Raw genomic sequence first — 22195 nt, 5'->3', positions numbered from 1 at the left:
AGACACCACGTGATGATCGGGTGTGATAGGCTCTACATTCAAATACAACGGGTGCAAAACAGTTGCACACGCGGAATACACAGGTCATACTTGACGAGCCTAGCATATGCAGATATGGCCTCGGAACACGGAGACCGAAAGGTCGAACGTGAATCATATAGTAGATATGATCAACATAGTGATGTTCACCATTGAACTACTCCATCTCACGTGATGATCGGACATGGTTTAGTTGATTTGGATCACGTGATCACTTAGATGACTAGAGAGATGTCTGTCTAAGTGGGAGTTCTTTAGTAATATGATTAATTGAACTTAAATTTATCATGAACTTAGTCCTGGTAGTATTTTGCAAATTATGTTGTAGATTAATAGCTTGCGTTGTTGCTTTCATATGTTTATTTTGATATGTTCCTAGAGAAAATTGTGTTGAAAGATGTTAGTAGCAATGACGCGGATTGGATCCGTGATCTGAGGTTTATCCTCATTGCTGCACAGAAGAATTATGTCCTTGATGCACCGCTAGGTGACAGACCTATTGCAGGAGCAGATGCAGACGTTATGAACGTTTGGCTAGCTCAATATGATGACTACTTGATAGTTTTGTGCACCATGCTTTATGGCTTAGAATCGGGACTTCAAAGACATTTTGAACATCATGGACCATATGAGATGTTCCAGGAATTGAAGTTAATATTTCAAGCAAATACCCGAGTTGAGAGATATGAAGTCTCCAACAAGTTCTATAGCTAAAAGATGGAGGAGAATCGCTCAACTAGTGAGCATGTGCTCAGATTGTCTGGGTACTACAATCACTTGAATCAAGTGGGAGTTAATCTTCCAGATAAGATAGTGATAGACAGAATTCTCTAGTCACCACCACCAAGTTAGTAGAACTTCGTGATGAACTATAATGCAAGGGATGACGAAAACGATTCCCAAGCTCTTCGTGATGCTGAAATCGATGAAGATAGAAATCAAGAAAGAGCATCAAGTGTTGATGATTGACAAGACCACTAGTTTCAAGAAAAAGGGCAAAGGAAAAGAAAGGGAAACTTCAAGTAGAATGGCAAACTAGTTGTCACTCCCGTGAAGAAGCCCAAAGCTAGACCTAAGCCTGAAACTGAGTGCTTCTACCGCAAAGGAAATGGTCACTGGAAGTGGAACTACTCCAAATATTTTGTGGATAAGAAGGATGGCAAAGTGAACAAGGGTATATTTGACATACAGGTTACTGATGTGTGCCTTACTAGTGTTTATAGTAGCCCCTGAGTATTTGATACTTGTTCGGTTACTAAGATTAGTAACTCGAAACAGGAGTTACAGAATAAACAGAGACTAGTTGAAGGGGAAGTGACGATGAGTGTTGGAAGTAGTTCCAAGATTGATATGATCATCATCGCACACTCCCTATACTTTCGGGATTAGTGTTAAACCTAAATAAATGTTATTTGACATTTGCGTTGAGCATGAACATGATTTGATCGTGTTTATTGCAATACGGTTATTCATTTAAAGTCAGAGAATAATTGTTGTTCTATTTACATGAATAAGACCTTCAATGGTTATACACCCAATGAAAATAGTTTGTTGGATCTTGATCGTAGTGATACACATATTCATAATATTGATGCCAAAAGATGCAAAGTTAATAATGATAGTGCAACTTATTTGTGGCACTGCCGTTTAGGTCATATTGGTGTAAAGCGCATGAAGAAACTCCATGCTGATGGGCTTTTGTAATCACTTGATTATGAATCACTTGATGCTTGCGAACCATGCCTCATGGGCAAGATGACTAAGACTCCGTTCTCCGGAACAATGAGCGAGCAACAGATTTATTGGAAATAATACATACCGATGTATGCGATCCAATGAGTGTTGATGCTCGTGGCAAGTATCATTATTTTCTGACCTTCACAAGATGATTTGAGCAGATATGGGTATATCTACTTGATGAAACATAAGTCTGAAATAGTTGAAAGGTTCAAAGAATTTCAGAGTGAAGTGGAAAAATCATCGTAACAAGAAAATAAAGTTTCTGCGATCTGATCGCGGAGACGAATATTTGAGTTACGAGTTTGGTCTTCAATTAAAATAATGTGGAATAGTTTCACAGCTCACGCCACCTAGAACACCACAACGTTATGGTGTGTCCGAACGTCGTAACCACACTTTATTGGATATGGTGCGATCTATGATGTCTCTTACTAATTTACCATTATCGTTTTGGGGTTATGCATTAGAGACAGCTGCATTCACGTTAAAAGGGCACCATCTAAATCCGTCGAGACGACACCGTATGAACTATGGTTTAGCAGTAAACCTAAGCTGTCTTTTCTTAAAGTTTGGAGTTGTGATGCTTATATGAAAAAGGTTTTCAACTTGATAAGCTCGAACCCAAATCGGAGAAGTGCGTCTTCATAGAATACCCAAAGGAAACTGTTGGGTACTCCTTCTATCACAGATCCGAAGGCAAAACATTCGTTGCTAAGAATGTATCCTTTCTAGAGAAGGAGTTTCTCTCTAAAGAAGTGAGTGGGAGGAAAGTAGAACTTGATGAGGTAACTGTACCTGCTCCCGAATTGGAAAGTAGTTCATCACAGAAATCAGTTCAAGTGATTCCTACACCAATTAGTGAGGAAGCTAATGATGATGATCATGAAACTTCAGATCAAGTTACTACAGAACCTCGTAGGTCTTCCAGAGTATGGTCCACACCAGAGTGGTACAGTAATCATGTTCTGAAAGTCATGTTACTAGACCATGATAAACCTACGAACTATGAGGAAGCGATGATGAGCCCAGATTCCGCGAAATGGCTTGAGGCCATGAAATCTGAGATGAGATCCATGTATGAGAACAAAGTGTGGACTTTGGTGGAGTTGCCCGATGATCGGCAAGCCATAGAAAATAAATGGATCTTCAAGAGGAAGACGGACGTTGATAGTAGTGTTACTATCTACAAAGCTCGACTTGTCGCAAAAAGGTTTTTCGACAAGTTCAAGGTGTTGAATACAATGAGATTTTCTCACTTGTATTGATGCTTAAGTCTGTCCGAATCATGTTAGCAATTGCCACATTTTATGAAATCTGGCAAATAGATGTCAAAACTACATTCCTTAATGGATTTATTAAAGAAGAGTTGTATATGATGCAACCAGAAGGTTTTGTCAATCCTAAAGGTGCTAACAAAATATGCAAACTCCAGCAATCCATCTATGGACTGGTGCAAGCATCTCAGACTTGGAATATACACTTTGATAAGTTGATCAAAGCATATTGTTTTGTACAGACTTACGGTGAAGCCTGTATTTACAAGAAAGTGAGTGGGAGCACTACAACATTTCTGATAAGTATATGTGAATGACATATTGTTGATCGGAAATAATGTAGAATTATTCTACAAAGCATAAAGGAGTGTTTGAAAGGAGTTCTTTAAAAGAAAGACCTCAGTAAAGCTGCTTGCACATTGAGCATGAAGATCTATATAGATAGATCAAGACGCTTGATAAGATTTTTCAATGAATACATACCTTGATAAATTTTTGAAATAGTTCAAAATGGAACAGTCAAAGAAGGAGTTCTTGCCTGTGTTGCAAGGTGTGAAGTTGAGTAAGACTCAAGACCCAACCATGGCAGAAAATAGAAAGAGAATAAAAAGTCATTCCCTATGCCTCAGTCATAGGTTCTATAAAGTATGCTATGCTATGAACCAGACATATTGTATACCTTGCTCTGAGTTTGGCAAAGGAATACAATTTCGATCTAATAGTAGATCACTGGACAGCAGTCAAGAATATCCTTAGTAAGGACTAAGGAGATGTTTCTCGATTATGGAGGTGATAAAAGAGTTCGTTGTAAAAGTTACATCGGTGCAAACTTTTACACTAATCCAGATGACTCTAAGTCTCAACTGGATACATATTGAAAGTGGGAGCAATTAAGCTAGAGTAGCTCCATGCAGAGCATTGAAAACATAGAATGTTTGCAAAATACATACGGCTCTGAATGTGACAGACCCGTTGACTAAGCTTCTCTCACGAGCAAAACATGATCATACATTAGTACTCTTTTGGGTGTTAATCACATAGCGATGTGAACTAGATTATTGACTCTAGTGCAAGTGGGAGACTGAAGGAAATATGCCCTAGAGGCAATAATAAAGTTATTATTTATTTCCTTATTTCATGATAAATGTTTATTATTCATGCTAGAGTTGTATTAACCGAAAACATAATACATGTGTGAATACATAGACAAACATAGTGTCACTAGTATGCCTCTACTTGACTAGCTCGTTTATCAAAGATGGTTATGTTTCCTTACCATGGACAAAAGAGTTGTCATTTGATTAACGGGATCACATCATTAGGAGAATGATGAGATTGACTTGACCCATTCCGTTAGTATAGCACTTGATCGTTTAGTATGTTGCTATTGCTTTCTTCATGACTTATACATGTTCCTGTAACTATGAGATTATGCAACTCCCGTTTACCGGAGGAACACTTTGGGTGCTACCAAACGTCACAACGTAACTGGGTGATTATAAAGGAGTACTATAGGTGTCTCCAAAGGTACATGTTGGGTTGGCGTATTTCGAGATTAGTTTTTGTCACTCCGATTGTCGGAGAGGTATCTCTGGGCCCTCTCGGTAATGCACATCACTATAAGCCTTGCAAGCAATGTGACTAATGAGTTAGTTGCGGGATGATGCATTACGTAACGAGTAAAGAGACTTGCCGGTAACGAGATTGAACTAGGTATTGGACACCGATGATCAAATCTCGGGCAAGTAACATACCGATGACAAAGGGAACAACGTATGTTGTTATGCGGTTTGACCGATAAAGATCTTCGTAGAATATTTAGGAACCAATATGGGCATCCAGGTCCCGCTATTGGTTATTGACCAAGAATGGTTCTAGGTCATGTCTACATAGTTCTCGAACCCGTAGGGTCCGCACGCTTAATGTTACGATGACAGTTTTATTATGAGTTTATAAGTTTTGATGTACCGAAGTTTGTTTGGAGTCCCGGATGTGATCATGGACATGACGAGGAGTCTCGAAATGGTCGAGACATAAAGATTGATATATTGGAAGCCTATGTTTGGACATCGGAAAGGTTCCGGGTGAAATCGGAATTTTACCGGAACACCGGGGGGGGGGGGGGGGTTACCGGAACCCTCCCGGGGGTTAATGGGCCTTAGTGGGCCATGAGGAAGAAGAGGAGGGCCAGCCAGGGCAGGCCGCGCGCCCCCTCCCCCCCTAGTCCGAATAGGACAAGGAAGGGGGGCGGCGCCCCCCTCTCCTCTTTCCCCTCCCCCCTTTCCTTCTCCACCAAGGCAAGAGGGGGGAGTCCTACTCCCGGTGGGAGTAGGACTCCTCCAGGCGCACCCCAAGGGGGCCGGCCGCACCTCCCCCTCCCTCCTTTATATATGGGGCAGGGGGCACCCCATAACACACAAGTTGATCTACAGATCGTTCCTTAGTCGTGTGCGGTGCCCCCCTCCACCATATTCCACCTCGGTCATGTCATCGCGGAGTTTATGCGAAGCCCTGCACCGGTAGAGCATCATCATCATCACCACGCCGTCGTGCTGACGGAACTCATCCCCGAAGCTTTGCTGGATCGGAGCCCGGGGATCGTCATCGAGCTGAACGTGTGCTGAACTCGGAGGTGCCGTACGGTCGGATCGTGAAGACATACGACTACATCAACCGCGTTGTCATAACGCTTCTGCTTACGGTCTACGAGGGTACGTGGACGGACACTCTCCCCTCTCGTTGCTATGCCATCACCATGATCTTGCGTGTACGTAGGAAGTTTTTTTGAAAGTACTATGTTCCCCAACAGTAATGCCCTATTCCTGTGTGGTGGTGATGTCCGGGATATACCCCGCGGCGTAAACCGGCCGGAAGTATAACCCGGCCAGACTTGGCGGTTTATTTGAGACCGCGCTTACACTTGGCGATTCACTGGCGACCCGCCCTGACCTGGCGGTTTACAAGCAACCCGCCTAGTCATTATGACTCACTGGTGACCCGGCGGGAGGGTCAGACGGATGACAAGGCCGAAGGCCCAGAAGGCCGTGTCACGACCGACTTTTTCAATAACTAAATATTGAGAAAATCGATCTTTAAATCCCAGTATAGGAAAAAGTCATCCTTTCTGGTAGACAATCGCTTGATAAACAGAGAACCAGTGGCATCAAATATATTACAGGGTTGAGCTGAGGCCGCTCAACAATTTATTACAAACTCGCCAATATCTTACATATGGCGGTTATGACACAGGGGTGTGGTGGCATGCTACTAGCTCGAGGAAAAAGTGGTGGATAACTTGACTCCTAACTGGCAGCTCATCGAGCGTCGGGGGAGGCTCGATGAATTTATTTGCGGTTGCAGAAGCGGATAATACAATGACCAAAACAGGATTGCACGGGACTGACTGGGACTCCTCTAGGCGTCAGACTCGCTATCAAACTCTTCATCCATGAGATCACCTTCATCAACATCTGGCCAAATCAACAAGCCAGGTGAGTACTTTGAAAGTACTCGCAAGACAGTTCAGACAAAAGATATAATCAATGAATGCATGAATGCGTCATGAATAAAGGATGATGCTCATATAACAACGATAATATTTCAGGACTTGATAAATAAAATAAATAACTGAAAGCCAATCGGGTGTCTGGAGCGACGCCTCAAAAGGTAAATAAATAAAATGCATGCCACAGTCGGGCGTCTAAGCGACACCACATAAAGGGCTTTAAAAGAAATGCCACAGTCGGACGTCTGAGCGACATCACAGAAAAGGCTTTAAAAGAAATGCCACAGTCAGACGTCTGAGCGACATCACATAAAGGGCTCTAAAAGAAATGCCACAGTGGGACGTCTGAGCGACATCACATAAAGGGCTTTAAAAGAAATGCCACAGTCGGACGTCTGAGCGACATCGCAGACAGGGCTTGCAACAAATGTAAATAACAGATATGCCACCGTCGGACGTCTGAGCGACATCACAGACAGGGCCTATAACAAAAGTAAATAACAGGTATGCCAGCGTTCGACGTCTGAGTGACATCGCAGACAGGGCTTGTAATAAATGTAAATAACAAGATTAGTCCATCCACAAGAATAATCTTTTAACCGGATTTATCACACATAAATCCCACCGGAGTTTTTGTCACTGAGGCTGATACCTGACAAGATAAGTTGAATACTGTACTTGAACAAAGTACAAGGTAGTTGAAAGATTTGAGACTCTGCAGAGTTTGGATGAACTGACCACAGCTAACGGATTTCCGTAGTCACGAAGGACTAGTTCTGTTTATGGTATTTCACTAGAAACACATTCAACTAGTACACACCCATTTCACCTCACGATGCCAGGAATCACCCTGGACAGCGTCCAAGAAAAACTTTGAGACGGGGAGGCCACAACCTCGAATAGCATGGGATCAAATTTCTATATGCGCGCTCTAAGGGGTGCCCCCCTCTCGGTCCCAACCGGAAACACCCATGCCCCCTGACCGGATGACGGGCTTTAATCCAGGGCCATGGACCCCTCATCCCGTCCTCTCTATTTGGTGTGTACCAGGAAAACGATTTGCAACTTACTATGCCATATTCCTTTCGGAAAACATGTGACAGTATAGGAAGGAATGAATGGAAATGTGATTTGTTTCACGATGACATGGAAGTCAAATGATCTGGCATAAGACTGCCATGTCACAACACTGCCATCTTACCCATCCTCATGCCAACACATGGCTATGAAATATGTATCCAACAACATAATGCTTTCCGAAACTTACTTTCCGCTTATCTTCATGAAATATAACATTCAAGTGATGTTCATAAACATGCCATGACTATACTAAAATGCAAACATGCAACCACACTCATCATATCAAGAGTTCAAACATGCTTGCCTGGTTCGGAGTAGTCGGAGTTTAACTGTGTGAAGTTTGCAGCTCCGTCACCTCCTCCGGTATCTACGGTATAAGAAAAAAATATGTACGCAACATAAATACCGAGGGCGTACAGAAAAGTCTTCCAAATGATTTTCCAATAAATATGAAAAAAAACTAGACATAAAAATAAAGATGACAGAAAAGGAATCAATCAAAAATCATTTTCTGTTTAAAAGTTATAAGAGTTTTGGTCCAAGGAGCCATGTGTAATGAAACAGAAAGTTTCCAGGGGGCTCTGTGGAAAAGTCCAGGATAACGTTTCATTTAAAGGAAATGGCTGTGAGGCTTACAGGCGGGCTCCACCTGTCGGGTTTGAAATTTCAAACGGAGAAACAGAGCGCGACGGTGCCCGAGAGGTGCGGTGGTCGCCGGCGGCGATCCACGGCGAGGCAAGGTGATCGGGGGTTACCTTCGAGATCAGCGCACCGTTCCGCATCTGTGGGTGGTGGTGGTGGTCGCCGGCGAGCAATGTGTCGACGGCGGCCCTTGCTCCGGCGGATGGCGGTTCGGGCAGTCGTGGATCTCGCCGGAGGGAGCTGCGGGGATCAAATAGGAGTCGGGGTTAGTCTCCTAGTTGCTCGAGAGGGTTGCTGAAGAAGTTAGGGCTTCGGAGACGGCCTCACCGGAGCGAATCGAGGTGGAGGCCGAGGCAGAACGGGGCGGCCGGAGTCGGGGAAGAAGGGCCCCTCGAGGCTCTCCCAGTGGCTAGGTGGGGTCTAATGAGGTGGTGGAGTCGTGCGGGGGCGAGAGCAAGCTCCGGGGTGCTATATATAGCCGGCCCGAGTCAATTGCCGTGAACGGATAAGTCCGGCGAGTTGATTATGGTGGTGCTGTGGCTGGACGGTCGGCTTAGGGGCTTGAGTATCGCCTAGGTGGAGTAGTGGTGCCATTTTAGGGTCCATCTTAGCACGGGAGGGAGGTTTACGGCCTGCCCTCGACGGAACGGCCGCACGGCCCGTCGATGGCAGAGAACGCACTCTGCGCGTGCCAAGCCACGGCGACGGTGATGCATGCGTGCGCTGGCAAGGAGATGGCCATTCGGAGCCACCAGGAAGTTTGGGCGGCGCCGAACGGCGTTGAGCCGCCGTTTTGCTCCCTGTCGGCCGCTACGGTGTTTCGGCCGCCGCAAAGCACGCCGGCACAGGCGGGCCAGGGCGCCACCGACGCCAAGAAGGCGCCAAGCGCGCATGTGGAGCTCCGGACAAGCAGGCAAGGCTGCGAGCATCGAGCCAAACGCACAGTGAGCATGTGACTGAAGTTCTGTCGGAGAAACGACACTGAACTTTCTGAATTTACTGAATATGAGCAAAATAGTGCATGTCACATGTTCGATAGAATGATTCTGGTATCTAGGGATTTTTCCTTGAGCTGATTTTTGGTGGAGTAGTCTCTCATTGCAACTAGAGGTTGCCTGAATTTTGGTGGAATTTCTGGAGAAGTGTAGATATGAATTTCACCAAATTTGGAAAATCTGGTCCAAACTTGCAGTGAGTGTAATTTGAAATATTTGAAAAGAGGAAGAGTGGATCAAGAAGGTTCTGGGTTGTGGGTACAAAGGAATATCTAGGGGTGTTGAGTTGAGGTCAAAACTCAAAAGCATTATGGTACTTGCTTTGCAAATCATCTAGGCTCAAAAGAAAATACAGAATTATTTTGGGAGGAGAAATAATTGGAATAAAATCCAAAAATGGATTTTATTAGTTTGGACAGAATGTTTGGGTTGTACCAAAGTGGGAGGAGGTGTTTTTGGGGGGTTTTACCATAGGAGGCATGGTAAACCAGAGTGGATCAAAATCAAATGAAAGATCAAAACTCAAAAGGTTTTCTTTTTAAAGGAAACTAAATTCAAGAAAAAAGATTTTTGAGGGGGAAAACTTAGAAGATGGTTTTTAGAAAGGGTTTAAATGACCTTCTTTCAAAACAAGCAAGGCTCTTTCTGAAAACAAAAATCACAAAATTTTTGGAGTGTCACAGCACCTACCGCCTTAGGAAAAATCTCGTCCCCGAGATTTCAGCTGATCCTTAAACAGGTGTGGGTGCTTTGTCCGAAGGAAATCCTCACTCTCCCAAGTTGCTTCATTCTTGGTGTGATTACTCCACTGAACTCTGAAAAACTTAATGGTTTTCTGTCGGGTCCTCCTCTCAGACTCTTCTAATATTGTTATTGGGTGCCCCCAGTAAGTGAGGTCTGCTTGCACGTCAATATTCTCATGTGAAACTTGCTTATCTGGGTTGCTCACGTATTTTCTCAACTGCGAGATGTGAAACACGTTGTGGATACCGGATAAGTCTCCGGGTAGGTCTAGCTAGTAGGCCACCGTGCCTCTTCGGGCCACTATATGAAATGGTCCATTGAATCTTGGTGCTAGTTTCCCCTTAATCTTGAATCGTTGCAGACCCCTCATAGGAGAAACTCTCAGGTATACCAATTCTCCGGGTTCAAAACTGACTTCCCGATGCTTTCGTTCGTAATAACTCTTTTGCCGACTTTGAGCTGTTTTGAGTCATTCTCTAATTGTCTTAACTTTCTCCTCGGCCTCCTTGAGCATATCTGGGCCAAAGATATGGCTGTCTCCGGTCTCTGACCAATTTAGCAGGGTACGACATCTTCTCCCATATAGAGATTCAAAGGGTGCCATTTGCAAGCTGGCTTGATAGCTGTTGTTGTATGCAAACTTTCTTCCCAACTGTTCCCGTAGGTGAGGACACAGGCTCTTAGCATGTCTTCTAGGATTTGGTTTACGTGTTCCGTCTGCCCATCAGTCTGGGGATGGTATGCGGTACTGAAGGCTAGTTGGGTTCCCAGTGCCTGTTGTAGGTGATCCCAAAATATAGAGACGAACTGTGTGCCTCTATCGGAGATGATAGTCTTAGGGACTCCATGCAGGCAGACGATACGGGCAAGATAAAGTCTGGCATGTCTCTGAGTGGTGTAAGTTGTCTTTACCGGAATAAAATGTGCCACCTTGGTTAATCTGTCGGTTATGACCCATATGGCATCGTTTCCGTGTCGTGACCGTGGCAGTCCAACGATAAAGTCCATTCCAATCTCGTCCCATTTCCACTCGGGTATCTTATTTGGCTGTAACAGTCTGGCTGGTTTCTGGTGCTCGGCCTTGATACGTTGACAAGAGTCACAACATGCAATGAATGTGGCTATATCTCTCTTCATACTATGCCACCAAAATTTTTCCTGAAGGTCTTTGTACATTTTTGTCCCTCCAGGATGGATTGAATACGGAGCTGTGTGACTTTCAGTCAATATCTGCTGTTTGAGGTCCTTGACATTGGGTACGCATAGCCTCTCTCTGTACCACAATATTCCTTGCTCATCTATGTTGAATTCTGAGGCTCTTCCCAAACTCACTTTTCTTTTTATGCCCTCCATGCTGGGGTGTCTGTGTTGGGCTTCCTTGATCTTTTCCATCAGGGTAGGTTGTATTTCTATATTCGACACATGTCCTTCGGTAACCATTATTAAATTGAGTCTGGCAAATTCCTGTTGAAATTCTGGCCTCAACTTTGGCATACTGTCGTCGTCCGTGCTGGGATTCCGACTAAGTGCATCTGCCGCAACATTTGCTTTTCCGGGATGATAGTGGATTCCAACATCATAATCCTTCACCAACTATAACCAGCGTCGTTGCCATAAATTTAACTCTGGCTGTGTGAAAATATACTTAAGACTCTTATGGTCTGTGTATATCTCACAATGATTTCCATGTAGGAAGTGTCTCCATTCCTTGAGAGCATGGATGACCGCTGCTAATTCTAAGTCATGAGTGGGATAATTTTCCTCATGCTTGCGTAGTTTTCTAGAGACATACGCAACTACCTTGCCTTCTTGCATCAATACGCATCCGAGGCCTTTCCGGGATGCGTCACAATATACCTCAAAATTCTTGTGTATATCTGGCACAATTAGTACTGGTGCCGTTGTTAATTTGCTTTTTAGCTCTTGGAAGCTTTTCTCACATGCTTCTGTCCATTCAAACTTCTTGCCTTTCTTGAGCAATTGTGTCATGGGCTTTGCTATAGTGGAGAATCCTTCAATAAATCTCCGATAATAGCCTGCCATTCCCAAGAAACTCCGTACGTCCGTTACGTTAGCTGGTGGTTTCCAGCCAAGTACGGCCTTGACTTTTTCCGGGTCTACTGCAATACCTTCTTGGGTTAGCACGTGGCCCAGAAAACCCACCTGCCTTAGCCAAAATTCACATTTGCTGAATTTGGCGTACAGCTGATGTTTCCTGAGTTCTCCGAGTACAATCCTGAGATGTTCGGCGTGCTCTTCTGGTGTTTTGGAATATATCAGAATATCATCGATGAATACCACAACAAACTTGTCCATATACTTCATAAATACTTTGTTCATGAGGTGAACAAAATATGCGGGGGCGTTGGTTAGCCCGAATGGCATCACTGTGAACTCATACAGCCCATATCTGGAGGTGAAGGCGGTCTTGGGAATATCTTCTGTTCGTACTTTTAATTGGTGGTATCCTGATCTCAAGTCAATTTTTGAGAAGACTTTGGCCTGTGCGAGCTGATCGAATAAATCATTTATTCGGGGCATTGGGTATTTGTTCTTGATTGTGACCATGTTGAGAGCTCGATAATCAATACACAACCTCATTGTTCCATCCTTCTTCTTGGCAAATAAAATTGGAGAACCCCAAGGTGAGGAGCTGGCTCGTATGTATCCTTTCTCCAACAATTCTTTTATTTGCTTCTTCAACTCTACCAATTCGGATGGTGCCATTCTGTAAGGTTTCTTGTAAATAGGAGCGGTTCCGGGTGCTAGCTCAATGCTGAATTCTATCTCTCGGTCCGGTGGCATGCCTGGTAGTTCTTCTGGAAATACGTCTGGGAATTCACATACTACTGGAACCTTGTTCAGCTCAGAAACGTCCACCTTGTTTAATCTAGGTTGCCGAGGTATTTGTCTCTCTTTGGCTGAAACTTTTATTTTCTTCCCATGATGGTGTGTGAGAATCACGGTACGGTTGAAGCAGTCAATAAAACCTTTGTTGGTGGTTAACCAATCCATTCCTAGGATGACATCCAGTCCTTTGCTTTCCAGTACAATAAGGTTGGCGTAAAACTTCAATCCTTCAAATTCAATAACCACACCTTGACAGTAACTCTGGGTCACTTGCTTAATTCCAGGGGACTTGATGATCATTGATTTTTCCAAGGGAAGCATCGAAAAATTATTTTGCAAAGCAAAACTTTTCGAAACGAATGAGTGAGAAGCTCCAGAATCAAACAAAACCATGGCAGGTATTGTGTTGACGGGGTACGTACCGAGTACGATATCTGGGGCGTTCTGTGCTTCCTCTCGGGTCACGTGGTTCAAGTGACCTTTCCGGTGGTTGTTGTTGGGGTTGAAATTGCTTCGCTTTGGTGCTGAATTATTGCCACCATTATTGAGCTTCGGGGTTGAGCTCCTTGGCTTGGGGCACTGCTTGGCATAGTGCCCTTCTTCTCCACAAGCATAACAGGTAACGCCTGGGCGATAGGTGAACTCTTTGTCTCTTGCATGGAAATTCTTGATTGGACGTGAATTTTCCGTCGGGGTTTTGTGTGTTCTACCCTTCTGAATTTCCGTCTTGTTTCTGGGGTTGCGAGCAAAAGTAGTCTGGTCCCTTTTGCGTTTGCGGAAATCTTCCAGGCTACGTCGCTCATTTTCCAGAGTAATGGCCTTATCCACCAGTGTTTTAAAATCTGGAAAGGTATGCACAACTAGCTGGCACTTAAGGGCGGGTGCCAGGCCTTCCAAGAATTTTTCCATCTTCTTGCTCTCGGTCATGCGTTCTTCATTGGCGTAGCGAGACAGCAGAGTGAATTGGCTGTTGTATTCTGACACTGTCATGGCCCTTTGCTTGAGTTCATCAAATTCTTTCTTCTTGATTTTCATGACGCTCTTAGGAATATGTGCCCCACGAAAACCTTCTTTGAAATTTTCCCAGGTGATTTCATTTTCGTTGGGGTGCATGTGCAGGAAGTTTTCCCACCACGATGCAGCTGCTCCTGTGAGATAATGTGGTGCATACAATACTTTTTCACGGTCTGAACACTGTGCGATAATTAATTTTCTCTCCATGTCTCGAAGCCAGTCATCGGCCTCAAGAGGCTTGTCAGTATGAGAAAATGTTGGAGGACGCGTCTTTTGTAACTCAGATAATTTGGATTGCGGTTGATACTGACCACGGTTACTTCCCATATTGATGAATTGGTTCATCATTTCCTGGTGTTGCTGCTGACTCTGTTCATACAAACGACAAACTTGTGTAAAAGCTGTTTCACTGTCCTGTTGACTTGTCTGACCCTGAGTGAAATTGTGGTTCTGCGGTGTGCCATAATTTTCTTCTGGCTGAGTTGGCATGGAGCGCGTCCAAGGACGAGACATCTTTCACTCTGGGGATATATTTTGTGAACTCGTAAGATAAGAAAGAGAGTCGCAAAAGTCAATAAAATCACACACAAAGAACATTTTTAAACTCCAGGATATTTTTGGAAACACACGATTGCGCGCGGAGAAGGACTATTACATATCTTACACGCGGGCATAATTATACATTACATCACTCAGGATATGCGTACATAATCCTGACATGTTATTTAAACTAGTGCACTCCTCCAGATCCTACATGATGCGCAAACAGGCTACTTCTCACAACCTATGTACATATAAACATATTACACAAGTCGACACATCACATGGCGTCTACGCTTACTCAGTCGGAGATGGTGAGGATCTCCCTTGGCCTGCCGAGGGTGAGACGCAGTGACGTTGGGGAATCAACTCCCTCCTCGCTAATAGGTTCCAGACGAGGAACGCTGCGCTGAGCTGATGGAGCAGGTGCCGTAGGCGGAGTACCCTGAATAAGAGTGGGCGGAATAGGTGGAGTAGCACGTATGGGAGTGGGTGCAAAAAGTGGTGCCGCGCGAACGGGAGTGGGTGCAATAGCCTGGTTGAATTCCTCAGTGGTAGGCAGACGACGTGCAGTAGCGAGAATAGTAGGCGAATGAGAAGCTGAGGACGAGATAAAAGTCAGCGGTGGAGCGGTGTGTAGGAGTTCCCTCCTGTTAGCAGCACAGCCATGAACTGAGTCCATGCGGGCAGCTACGAGGTCGTCCACCATGCTGTCAAAGGCTGCCTCCAGGGCTCGGAGGTACTCGACAAGCATCTCAAAGGCCTCGTCTTGCTCTCCTCTGGGGCAAGAGAATGAGTAGTGATAGGTGTAAGGCACATGGCATGGAAGGTAGCGATAGCGACGGGTCTTCATTGCAGGAAGGACATCCCGAAGACGAGCTATCGCCTCGCGGGCTGCCATCTGCATAGCATGCCTCTCTGTAGGCATGGCTCTCCCCAAGAAACGGAAGCGGCGCATCTCAACACGCCCTCCCCTGAATTGCACCGCGGCTTGGTGCATGGTCAGACTGTCGTTGATCTTGTGTGGATAAAGCGTGAAGACTGGGCGCACGGATGGCCCCATCGCGACCTGAACGATGAAGGAGAGGAGTTTGACGAACCCCTCTGGCACGTTGGCGAACATTTGAGACTCGCAGTCGCTGCCGGCCATCTACAAAAGTAGGCAAAAATTCTGAGTGATCAGATCATAAATTTTTATGCTGACTGTCAGAAAGATGACTACATTTTGTAAAAACAAGAATAAACACTGTCATGCTAATAATTAAATTAGCGATCGCACCTAGTGGCTTCCTACAGTCAGCCTGGCTCTGGTTACCAAGTCTGTCACGACCGACTTTTTCAATAAATAAATATTGAGAAAATCGATCTTTAAATCCCAGTATAGGAAAAAGTCATCCTTTCTGGTAGACAAATGCTTGATAAACAGAGAACCAGTAGCATCAAATATATTACAGGGTTGAGCTGAGGCTGCTCAACAATTTATTACAAACTCGCCAATATATTACATATGGGCGGTTATGACACAGGAGTGTGGTGGCATGCTACTAGCTTGAGGAAAAAGTGGTGGTGGATAACTTGACTCCTAACTGGCAGCTCATCGAGCGTCGGGGGAGGCTCGATGAATTTATTCTGGGGTTGCGGAAGCGGATAATACAATGACCAAAACAGGATCGCACGGGACTGACTAGGACTCCTCTAGGCGTCGGACTCGCTATCAAACTCTTCATCCATGAGATCGCCTTCATCAACATCTGGCCAAATCAACAAGCCAGGTGAGTACTTTGAAAGTACTTGCAAGACAGTTCGGACAAAGGATATAATCAATGAATGCATGAATGCGTCATGAATAAAGGATGATGCTCTTACAACAACAACAATATTATTTCATGACTTGATAAATAAAATAAATAACTGAAAACCGATCGGGTGTCTGGAGCGACGCCTCGAAAGGTAAACAAATAAAATGCATGCCGCAGTCGGGCGTCTAAGCGACACCATATAAAGGGCTTAAACGAAATGCCACAGTCGGACATCTGAGCGACATCACATAAAGGGATTTAAAAGAAATGCCACAGTCGGACGTTTGAGCGACATCACATAAAGGGCTTTAAAAGAAATGCCACAGTCGGACGTGTGAGCGACATCACAGACAGGGCTTGCAACAAATGTAAATAACAGACATGCCACCATCAGACGTCTAAGCGACATCACAGACAGGGCCTATAACAAAAGTAAATAACAGGTATGCCACCGTCGGACGTCTGAGCGACATCGCAGACAGGGTTTGTAACAAATGTAAATAATAGATATGCCACCGTCGGACGTCTGAGCGACATCACAGACAGGGCCTATAACAAAAGTAAATAACAGGTATGCCACCGTCGGACGTCTGAGCGACATCGTAGACAGGGCTTGTAATAAATGTAAATAACAAGATTAGTCCATCCACAAGAATAATCTTTTAACCAGATTTATCACACATAAATCCGACCGGAGTTTTTGTCACTGAGGTTGATACCTGACAAGATAAGATGAATACAGTACTTGAACAAAGTACAAGGTAGTTGAAAGATTTGAGACTCTGCAGAGTTTGGATGAACTGGCCACAACCAACGGATTTCCGTAGTCACGAAGGACTAGTTCCGTTTACGGTATTTGAGTAGAAACACATTTAACTAGTACACACCCATTTCACCTCACGATGCCAGGAATCACCCTGGACAACGTCCAAGAAAAACTTTGAGACGGGGAGGCCACAACCTCGAATAGCATGGGATCAAATTTCTATACGCGCGCTCTAAGGGGTGCCCCCCTCTCGGTCCCAACCGGAAACACCCATGCCCCCTGACCGGATGACGGGCTTTAATCCAGGGCCATGGAACCCTCATCCCGGCCTCTCTATTTGGTGTGTACCAGGAAAACGATTTTCAACTTACTATGCCATATTCCTTTCGGAAAACATGTGACATTATAGGAAGGAATGAATGGAAATGTGATTTGTTTCACGATGACACGGAAGTCAAATGATCTGGCATAAGACTGGCATGTCTCAACACTGCCGTCTTACCCATCCTCATGCCAACACATGGCTATGCAAATATGTATCCAACAACATAATGCTTTCCGAAACTTACTTTCCGCTTATGTGCATGAAATATAACATTCAAGTGATGTTCATAAACATGCCATGACTATACTAAAATGCAAACATGCAACCACACTCATCATATCAAGAGTTCAAACATGCTTGCCTGGTTTGGAGTAGTCGGAGTTTAACTGTGTGAAGTTTGCAGCTCCGTCACCTCCTCCGGTATCTATGGTATAAGAAAAAAAATACGTATGCAATGTAAATACCGAGAGTGTACAGAAAAGTGTTCCAAATATTTTTCAAATAAATACGAAAAAAAACTAGACAAAAAAATAAAGATGACAGAAAAGGAATCAATCAAAAATCATTTTCTGTTTAAAAGTTATAAGAGTTTTGGTCCAATGACCCATCTGTAATGAAACAGAAAGTTTCCAGGGGGCTCTGTGGAAAAGTCCAGGATAACGTTTCGTTTAAAAGAAACGGCTGTGAGGCTGACAGGCGGGCTCCACCTGTCGGGTTTGAAATTTCAAACGGAGAAACAGAGCGCAACGGCGCCCGAGAGGTGCGGTGGTCGCCGGCGGCGATCCACGGCGAGGCAAGGTGATCGGGGGTTACCTTCGAGATCAGTGCACCGTTCCGCGTCTTTGGGTGGTGGTGGTGGTCGCCGGCGAGCACTGTGTCGACGGCGGCCCTTGCTCCGGCAGACGGCGGTTCGGGCAGTCGTGGATCTCGCCGGAGGGAGCTGCGGGGATCAAATAGGAGTGGGGGTTAGTCTCCTAGTTGCTCGAGAGGGTTGCTGACGAAGTTAGGGTGTCGGAGACGGCCTCACCAGAGTGAATTGAGGTGGAGGCCGAGGTGGAATGGGGCAGACGGAGTCGGGGAAGAAGGGCCCCTCGAGGCTCTCCCAGTGCCTAGGTGGGGTCTAATGAGGTGGTGGAGTCGTACGGGGGCGAGAGCAAGCTCGGGGGTGCTATATATAGCCGGCCCGAGTCGGTTGCCGTGAACGGATAAGTCCGGCGAGTTGATTACGGCGGCGCTGTGGCTGGACGGTCGGCTTAGTTGCTTGAGCATCGCCTAGGTGGAGTAGTGGTGCCATTTTAGGGTCCAGCTCAGCACGGGAGGGAGGTTTACGGCCTGCCCTCGACGGAACGGCCGCACAGCCCGTCGACGGCAGAGAACGCGCTCTGCGCGTGCCAAGCCACGACGACGGTGCTGCATGCATGCGCTGGCAAGGAGATGGCCACGCGGAGCCACCAGGAGGTTTGGGCGGCGCCGAACGGCGTTGAGCCGCCGTTTTGCTCCCTGTCGGTCGTTACGGTCTTTCGGCTGCCACAAAGCACGCCGGCGCAGCCGGGCCAGGGCACCACCGACGCCAAGAAGGCGCCAAGCGCGCGTGTGGAGCTCCGGACAAGCTGGCCAGGCTGCGAGCATCGAGCCAAACGCACAGTGAGCATGTGACTGAAGTTCTGTCGGAGAAACGACACTGAACTTTTTGAATTTACTGAATATGAACAAAACAGTGCATGTCAGGTGTTTGACAGAATGATTCTGGTATCTAGGGATTTTTCCTTGAGCTGATTTTTGGTGGAGTGGTCTCTCATTGCAACTAGAGGCTGCCTGAATTTTGGTGGAATTTTTGGAGAAGTGTAGATATGAATTTCACAAAATTTGGCAAATCTGGTCCAAACTTGCAGTGAGTGTAATTTGAAACATTTGAAAAGAAGAAGAGTGGATCAAGATGGTTCTGTGTTGTGGGTACAAAGGACTATCCAGGTGTGTTGAGTTGAGGTCAAAAATCAAAAGCATTATGGTACTTGCTTTGCAAATCATCTAGGCTCAAAAGAAAAGACAGAATTATTTTGGGAGGAGAAATAATTGGAACAAAATCCAAAATTGGATTTTATTAGTTTGGACATAATGTTTGGGTTGTACCAAAGTGGGAGGAGGGGTTTTTGGGGGGTTTTACCATAGGAGGCATGGTAAACTAGAGTGGATCAAAATCAAATGAAAGACCAAAACTCAAAAGGTTTTCTTTTAATAAAAGATTTTTGAGGGGGCAAACTTAGAAGATGGTTTTTAGGAAGGGTTTAAATGACCTTCTTTCAAACCAAGCAAGGTTCTTTCTGAAAACAAAAATCACAAATTTTTTGGAGTGTCACAGCACCTACCCCCTTAGGAAAAATCTCGTCCCCGAGATTTCAGCTGATCCTTAAACAGGTGTGGGTGCTCTGTCCGAAGAAAATCCTCGCTCTCCCAAGTTGCTTCATTCTCGGTGTGATTACTCCACTGAACTCTGAAAAACTTAATGGTTTTCTGTCGGGTCCTCCTCTCAGACTCTTCTAATATTTTTATTGGGTGCTCCCGGTAAGTGAGGTCTGGTTGCATGTCAATATTCTCATGTGAAACTTGCTTCTCTGGGTTGCTCACGTATTTTCTCAACTGCGAGATGTGAAACACGTTGTTGATACCGGATAAGTCTCCGGGTAGGTCTAGCTGGTAGGCCACCGTGCCTCTTCGGGCCACTATATGAAATGGTCCGATGAATCTTGGTGCTAGTTTCCCCTTAATCTTGAATCGTTGCAGACCCCTCATAGGAGAAATATCTCAGGTATACCAATTCTCCGGGTTCAAAACAGACTTCCCGATGCTTTCGATCGTAATAACTCTTTTGCCGACTTTGAGCTGTTTTGAGTCGTTCTCTAATTTTTGGAGTGTCACAGGCCGGTTCATGTTAATGGTGGGCCGGTTTAAAAGGAAGACATAAGGAATATTCTCCTACAAAGGAAGCAAGACTAGGACTCCACTTGTAATAGAGTAATCCTAATCCAACTAGGACTAGTCATGTAAACCGCCCCTTCAACATATATAAGGAGGGGCAGGGCACCCCAAAGAGGGAGAAGCAAGAAGAAACAATCTCTAGGGCAAGACACAAAGAGCCAGTTTACCGGCAACTCCCTTGTAATCATAATGAGACCTAGCATCAAACATCATGTACGGTTGTTACCAGATGATGTTTCCTGGGGCCCGAAGCTGTCTAAATCCTTGTCTTGTGTTGCGTCTGTCGATTCCGCTCAACCCCTCTCAAGCTACCACATAGATGCATTAACCTCGCGACTAAGTCCTGACACTAAGGACATCTGCCGTGACAAAACCACGACAGTTGGCACCCACCGTGGGGCTCGAACCCAATGGTGTTGAGTTCTTGGAGGGAATTTTTTGGGATCGAGAAGCTCGCGATTGACCTGATGAAAAAGAGCCAGAGAACAATCGTACAGGATAACCTAGCATGGGACAGCCTTGCGGCAGGGTCAGAAAGTTCATCGTCTGATATCACGATCATGATTCTAGAGCTGGCATATTCAAAATTTGAGATGAGATTTAGGGTTGTGCGTCGTACGCTTCTGCAAAGTCGCCAAGATTGATTTGACACCTTCGTCGTACGTGTACAAGTTTTGGAAAAATTGTTGAAACCGTTGCAAAGATGAAACAGTGCGAGGATCATAATCAAGGGCGATCAACATCAAGTCTCCAAGCAACCATCGGGTTGTCCTGCGTGAAAAGTGAAAACCAATGTCAAATATTCACGTGAAAGCTCAACTTTTGAGGGCAACCTGTATGACCAGGTCAAAAAAAAGGGCCACGACGTGGAAAGATGTAGAGATGGATTCGTCCAAGACTACAACGACTCGGAGGAGGAAAACCCGTGTTGACCTTTTCGTCTCTGTTTCAGGCCGCTCTCACCTCGTCGAATTGCCGTCGCTGCCGGGCCGCCTCTGTGGTCACGTGTCAAACCGCCGCCTGTCTTCTGCCATCGCCGCATTTTCCGCCTCGCGCTCCGCCAAGTTTGCAGCCTGTTTTCTGCAGTCATCGCTTCGGTCTCACGCGCTTGCGGCCTGGCCCCGTCAGGTTCTGCCTATCCTGCCTCTGGCTTGGCCATGCGCCAGCGTCGCTTTGAAGGCCGGCCCCTCCTCCTCTGCCTTGGATTTTGAGCCGGCAGCCTCTACCGCGACCCGGCTTGCCCTGAGCTGCATCGCTTCCTTGCCAGGCTTTGCTGCCGCGAGCCGCCTCTGTCGCGGTCGCCCCTGAGCCGCATTGCACCGCCCCCTTCCGGAGCTCCGCTGTTGAGCCGCCTCGGCCGAGCAGCCTTGCCTGGGCCTTGACGCACCACCCACTGATGCTACTGTCCGGAATAGACATTAATGCGGTTTTAGAATACATGGATCAGAATTGGCTGCAACTAGCACAAAGTCTGACATGTCCTCCAAGTCAGAACTTGTCACTGATGCCTTATTAACTAGTGGTTTTGAGGAGGTTACTGATAAATTTCTAAGGTAGATGGAGTTGCCGCAGACAACAACATTATATGGTCAAATTAGTTAACCCGGTCAGTGCATTGTGAAGATTTTTTGGAAAAGGTCTACAAAATGTTATCCATGGATTATTTAGCTGGCAAGGACGCCTCTCTGCAACCATAGAAGATTTCCAGAGATGATTATTAGCAATGATAGGGATTTTGACCATCACCTGGAGGAGAGTATCTGCAATGATGGATTATATAAAACAGCAGAATATACCCGAAGATGGAAAATTGCTGCCTATTGATCATTCTACGTGAGAAGTGAAAACCACGAATTTGTATGAGACCTCAAGTTGTGAAAAGGAACTGAGGTTGGCCAAAGCTATA

This window comes from Triticum aestivum, chromosome 4B (assembly GCF_018294505.1).
Source record: "Triticum aestivum cultivar Chinese Spring chromosome 4B, IWGSC CS RefSeq v2.1, whole genome shotgun sequence".
NCBI lineage: Eukaryota > Viridiplantae > Streptophyta > Magnoliopsida > Poales > Poaceae > Triticum > Triticum aestivum.
Note: the sequence above shows the minus strand (reverse complement) of the source record.